Source organism: Papilio polytes, unplaced genomic scaffold (genome assembly GCF_000836215.1).
Source record: "Papilio polytes unplaced genomic scaffold, Ppol_1.0 DF823399.1, whole genome shotgun sequence".
Lineage (NCBI taxonomy): Eukaryota > Metazoa > Arthropoda > Insecta > Lepidoptera > Papilionidae > Papilio > Papilio polytes.
Window position 1 is genome coordinate 166,586 of NW_013525805.1, and position 7,115 is coordinate 173,700.

At 33.3% G+C, this 7,115-nt stretch overlaps 1 long non-coding RNA gene across 1 annotated transcript in view; it reads left to right on the top strand.

Annotated features, from left to right (window-relative positions):
• Positions 1-3,801, top strand: part of LOC106104807 — a 22,772-nt gene extending 18,971 nt beyond the window's left edge. The window contains exons 2-3 of the long non-coding RNA XR_001225694.1: positions 2,748-2,941; positions 3,639-3,801. This is a non-coding gene — a long non-coding RNA (uncharacterized LOC106104807). The remainder of the gene's footprint in view (positions 1-2,747; positions 2,942-3,638) is intronic.
• The last annotated feature ends 3,314 nt before the right edge of the window (positions 3,802-7,115 follow it).

A 7,115-nucleotide genomic window follows, 5' to 3' on the forward strand; every position in this document is an offset into this window, starting at 1 on the left:
GATTCATAGCCGCGCCGGCAGTCAGTACTGACTGTTTGTCAGTCTGTGTATGACATCCTTTCGATTACGCCAATAGCTAAGAGTTCATGCCTTACAGTAAATAGTTATCATGTTGCTTGCCTTCATTAGACTTACAACGTGGAAGTTGAAATAACATCGTAATGGAACTTTGACTATAGAAAAAAGGACTAGGCAAAGTTCGATTCTTGTACTGATTGAATTCTACCACTGTTCACGTTGACACCTTCGTCTTTATAAACGCTCACTGAAATTTCCACATTTACGAATATTAAACATTTGAGTAACTGATCGTTTTGTAACGAGCATTCAGGCAAACAAAAATTAGAGTTTAGCCCCATTCTCACGAATGCTTTTTTTAACGCTTGATAAAAAACGTTGTTATAGAATATGTGACGCTACTTTATCGCGCAATTTGCAGTTTGCACTCTGGACAAACGAAAAAGAGTGATTTTATGCGTTTCTATGAGCGTAAGCCTTAAAAAAGCTCTAACATAGAGCGTACACAAAACGAAGGTGTGGATGAGGAATAAATATTTATTTGTCAAGGAATATCGAAGAGTGAGTCCTGTTGTTTAATCATCAAGGTATTGGATCAACAGTACTAAATGTAATCAGTTAATATTCGTTATCGATTTCAAGTAATACGAGTTTGTGATACAAGTTTGGTATTTCTTACTATATCGTAATTGATCTTAATTGATTATTACACTTAAAGTAAAATTAATATTAATTAACCAATTTAAACTAGAAGGTAAATTTGCCTGAAGGCTAAGTACCGGCAAAGATTTATAGTGTTTTTCCGTTTAGAAATAATTAATTGGATTTTCTTGTTTTTCTCTCACGTACAATTTTATTAATTTTTACTTAAATACTAATATTTAAATTTTCACTTCATTATACACAAAAGTACTTATGTAACTTTAACAATAACTATAATATGTTACTAAAGGAATTACTAATTTTTTCAATAAGAATCTTATTCAATGCTCTAGCTTACTACTTACTAATATTATAAATGCGAAAGTTTAGATGGATGGATGGATAGATGGATGTTTGTTAGCGTCTGTAGCCTAAACGGCTGAACGGATCTCCAAGAAATTTGGCACAGGTTTAGAGCATAGTCTGGAATAACACATAGGCTACTTTTTATCCCGGGAATAGTTACGGTTCCCGTGGGATTCATTAATTTAGTTTTTTAATGTTTACTCGATCATTCTGCAACGGTTCAACATATCTTATTGAAATTTAGCACAGATATAAAACAAAGCCTGGAGTACACATGGGATAACCTTCATCCCCGAGAAAGTCCGGTTCCCGAGGGATACGTAGCTTTTTGTATATTTATATAGTTTGTATGTTTTCTAATACCACTCCAACGAAGTCGCGGGCAACAGCTCGTAGTAAATATATGTAAGGCATTTCCTCGTTGAATCATTTCTCTTTATTTAAAAAGTGGAAAAACTAGCTGCTAATGAAAGACTCGACCTAGAATTTTAGAAACATAAATAATTATTTTCTCTACTTTGATTGAGTAAAAGTATTTAGAAATTTGAATTGTGAGAAATTGCAAATGCCGTCAATGTCATTCCAGTGCGTAAAAGATTTTTGCTATTAAAAATTCTGTAATAAATCTAGTTATAATATTATACAAGAGCTGCCAAATTTAAAGATGTAAACCGAAACATTAATACCACATCTTTTTAATACCTAGATACTAGCTTATGCCCGCGACTCCATCCTCGTGGGAAAAAACAATAGTAACCTATGTATTATTTCAGACTATGTTTTACATCTATACCAAATTATACCGAGATCCGATCAGCAGTTTAAGCTTCAAACTCTAAGGAACATCCATCGGTCCATGCAAACTATCGCATTTACATTAGTCAGGTTAAGAAATGCCTCTTTTCAGTAACCAATAAGATACAATTTTTATTCGATAATTTAAGAAGATTTAAAATGAAGAATTTAGCATTGATAGGTTACAATGCCATATTCTTTTGACAATTGGGTTAGTGACACCAAATGCGATATTTCATGTCTAGAAATCTACTGAATAATAATTTCATTGCCACTATTTTGATTTGAACAATATTTCATAGTTCATTTGACGCACTTGGTTTTAAATGTTAGAGACATTCCTTTTGGATTATTCTTGTGTGTGAATTAAAAAAAAAACACAAAATTGAGTAGCCCATGCGTTCTTCCAGCTTATCCTCTACATCTGTACCAAATTTCATCCAAATCCTTTCAGTCGATTAGGATACAATCTCACAAACAACCATCCATCTAAACTTTCGCATTTATAATATTAGTGTGATGTATAAATAGATAATTAAAGAGAACATATACAATATTAATGTATTTATTCTCGATAATCATATATTCCTGTTTATGTATACATGTCCGGTATGATGTATGTAGGACACCAGATTTAATATAGTAAACGGGATACACTATTATAGTTCAAACAGCGGTATAGTATTGTTGCGTAAATTTATACAGGATTTCCTTTTATTCTTCACTTCTCAACGTAATAAGAAAGGCATGTTCCTGTGTGTTCTTAAATCTTCTATCTTACGGTATAAACAATAATTAGTTACTTCAATTTAACATCTGTATTATGGAAATTTTTCTGTCACTCTTCTGGCACATCTGATTTGGCCCTCTCCTATTCATGCATTTCCTTTAATAGTATGTAACCAATTTGGTGCTGTCTTTTTTAGAGAAGAGACTACCTGCGATGTTTTCGACTCCCGTGGACAATTTTAACCAAAGGAACTACAGATATGTTGCCGGCCTTTAAGAAAGTACGCTCGCCTTTGAAGGACTCGAAGTAGCGGTATAGTTGAAGACAAACCATTCCATAACACGGCTTCTAAATAAACAAACATGGATACTGAGAAGTTAATAATAGTTGGTATGTATAAATGAGTAATATTAATTTGTGCGCTGACAAGCACCAGAGTGGCACGCGCTTCTACATTTGACGACTTGTTGATGGCTGCGTGGACCTCACACGTTCGAGAATTAGCCTAAATACAAACTTGAATCATAAGAATAATACACACGGACTACGTACGTACGATACTAAATAAATAGTACGTATATTCACATACCTATATTTATGATTATCTGAAAAAAATATGTATCTTTTTGATAAAAATATGTATTTTGTATGAAATATAATATATTCACAACTTAAATGGTAATAGAAGTTTAAAAAAATTGTGCCAACTATACGGGAATGTTTTTCTCCTCGTTTTTTGTTTCTTTTCCTCTTATTAATGTTAATTCAAGAGTATTATTATACTGTAAAGTATTTTTATTTTAAAGTATACTTTCCCAAGAACCTTTTACTGTTTGGCCAAAAAAATTTCATTTATTCCCAAACATTTTTTTTAAATATTTTTGTTACATTTTATTGTCCAGTAAACAGACATTTTTTGAATTAGTAAATTCAATTATATAATATCCTATAGGAGCCCTGCCAGTGTAGATAAAGTGATGCGACTGATGACATCAGCGTCTGGGACGACCTTCCGTCTAATGACACTTCTTCTCATGGCAGCGACTTACTACAATAGTGTTTCTCAAACTTTTAATACCCATTACAGGAACGACCTCCAAGCCTGACGACCACTCCACAAAACATATAAACAAAGTTCATAATAAACAGGATTCTTATCACGATTGGGTTTTTAAAGATCTCGATATATCGATGCAGTTGCAAGAGTCATGGCCGTGGGATGGACCCCAGTCCCGTTTAATAACTTTATCTTTGGAAAAAAGTAAGTAAAAAGTTTACAAAGCCCGCTACACACGATCGTTGACTTTTCGTTTGTTCAGTAATAACATGTGACAGATTTATAATTAGCTAATGCTTTTTAGCCCAATACTCGTATTATTTGTAGGTTTAGTTGCCCCCTGGTATAGTCGCAGAGGCATTGGGGGTCAGTGTCACTTTGAGAAGCAATGAACCACAGTGAACTGATTTCAACAACTCCTATTTCGTCGTTCAGACGTACGCATTGCCTACGTGACCTGCTATACTAAACAAATTTATCAATCAACTAGCTTATTTATTTTCCATTACACCAGATTACACTTATCTCGTTATCTTTTAATAGTAACTAAAAATCATGGTTACATCAGAGGGTGTTTTAGATTACAGTTTTCGTGTAATTACGTGGTTTTTCCCTCATTTTGCAAGACATTTTTTTAATATGCAATAACGGCTGCGTTGCCTACCCTTAGCCGACGGAGGAGGAAGACGAAAGGATGGAAAGGAAAAGTGGATTTGACGGTGGAGGAGATGCATAGAAAGGGGAAATGTCCTCTTTTATGTGGGTCTCCACCTCCGTAAATTAAGGGTAGGCAACGCATCTGCAATTGCGGATGTTTATGGGCAGCGGTTATGCGGTGTCTCCTCCAACGTAAAATCCACGTTCCCTTTCCATACTTTTCTTATAAGACAAAAGGTGGGAAGGAAACGGGACCAAAGTTGGGCCTGCGGCACCATACTCATCAAACAAAACGCGGAGTTGCTCCCACTTCACGCCTGTCTTCTGTGTGGTCGTGGTATTTTAGCGTGCGAGACGTCTTGTTCGTGCGAAGATGTTAAAGTGGGCTCAACCATTTTTGTTTTGTTTCTATGTGTGTTGTGGGTTGAGATCGATTATTGTTCGCATAAAATCGGAAAAGCTTGTCACATGAGATCAAAGCATTTGTCTCGATTGTAATTTGTAATGTTTTCGACTAAAACAATATGTTACTCTTAAACGTGGACGTTAAACATTTTTATTTGTACTTTTTACTGACGAGGAATGTATTTTCATTGGTAAAATTCCTTCTTTTATATTGTTGTTAAATTTTCGAAGTTTTAAGAGTTCGTTGATCTTTACAGTGCACATAAAGTCCTTATAAATTACTTTTTTTCTGTTTTATTAAATTTTGGTTTTAATTAAGTCTCTATGTTAATTAAGCTATTACCGTAGAATTTTTCCGACGAAATTGTACTTACGTACTAGGATAGGAGGATAATATTGTTATATATTCTTTTGTTATTTACGCAACTATTTAGGTAATATTTGTTACTGCAATGATTTTTATTTAATTTGGTTTGAGTTTACAGTTGGGTTTTCCATAATTTAATAATACTGATTAAATGAATGACTAATTTTTACACCAATAACATATTGAATCAGTAATTTTAACTATTAAATAAATACTTTTATAGCCTTTTGCGGTGACTTTGGATATCAGTAACCAACAAAGTTTCAACAATGTATGATTGTTTTTAGTAACTTCGAAGGACAATCAACATTAATATTTATTTAAATTATTATTTTATGATATGAATAATTCTAGGGTACATTCTCCATTTGTACATTTCATTAAGATCAGTATGCTGTTTTGAATATACGTGGTAACAATCATCCATCCAGACTTTCGCATTTATAATGTTGGTATAAGTATGAAGTATGATGTAGAACATTGTAAACCTTCCAAACGTCCATGTAACGAATATGGTGAATTCTTAAATCGTGTCAAGGATAAACTAATGTATAACTAACTACAAATATAGCACAAAATATCATTCAGAACCCGGATTTAGAAACCAAAACAATTTGCATGTAAATTTTAAACAAGTCTGAATTATGTATAGCGAAAATTATTGTTATCATCTTTACGTCGCGTCGCAATTTTATTGGTTAGTTTTCAAGCTAAGTAATTATTTAAATTTATACCTTCCCCCCTTTAATACTGAACATTTTCATGTCCATGGAGCTGAAACAGGAACAAGGTTCTTTTCATTCTATACTATTGGATTAGTGTGGTGACTAAGATGACGGTTGATAGAATTATTTGGAGGGCGGAAACTTCTTACATTCAAAAATATCAAATTTTTTTTAAATAACTGATGCACCTACATATGATAGACGAACGAACATACAATAGTGCACACAAGTGCAGTGAGCGCAGCACAAGTACAGTCGGAGACATAATTCAATTTTCAATTGACATTCCGAATTGGGTTTAATTGTAAGGGCTCCGTCTGCAGAGTACCTACATCAATACATAAATATAGTGCAATTCGGGAAAAGTATAGACTGAGTATAAAAATATTAAAATTGGAGTCGGGGAGCGGAGTCAGTTGTTGCGCGCGCGCAGTCAGCGACTCAGTGGCTCGGTAGTCGTCGCGCGGTACAGTCACGTCGACAAGTCGCTCCGTCAAACTCTCCCGATAATTCCGAACGCATTCACGATATTTATGCATCCATGATAAATTTTAATCAACGATTTATGTACAATCGAATAATTTGTAACTAGAAGATCCTTAACAAAATTTTAATATTAGTAAAGGAATCAAATTACATATTATCAAACACGTGGGTATATATAGTAAGCGCGAACACGGTATCGTCCGGATCCACGTTTTTCACTGCTAGTGAATAAATTAGCAGCCGGCTCGTCTCGCGTGAAATTTCACTTTTTGCCGGCGAGGATCGTCTCAACATGTCAACGAGAACGAGATATGAACCAAAATGGAACTATGAATCGAGTAAGTACAACTAATTGTGAACTTGTAACATCTGAATATAATTAGAAAAATCGAGTAGATAGCGGAAAATATTCGTTGAAGCTAAATAAATCTAAAAATGAACACCGCACACTTCACAAATAATTTCGACTTACAGAAATGAAATATTTAGATATTAAAATGTTTAATATGGAGATTTAGATAAAACGGGTTTTTAAATAAAATAAATAACTGATATTGTACATTTCGAAATGTCAAAAAACTGTTTGATAATTTTTCCAATTACCTAAATGTTTCATTAAAATCTACAGCAGTTGTGTTAACAATTTGATTACCTTTTAAAAATTAGTTTCCAAACTTATTTGTTTTTTAGTTTCTATCGTGACACAATTTTAAATTCAGCTGAATACATATTTGTAGTCTTCGTACTATTACTAGTTATAATTATTTATTTATTTAACTGTATGTATTCTTTATTTAATAAAAATGTTAAACTAAAATACATGGCCATCTGTAAAACCTTAATCTATTTAGATGAGATTAAAAATAA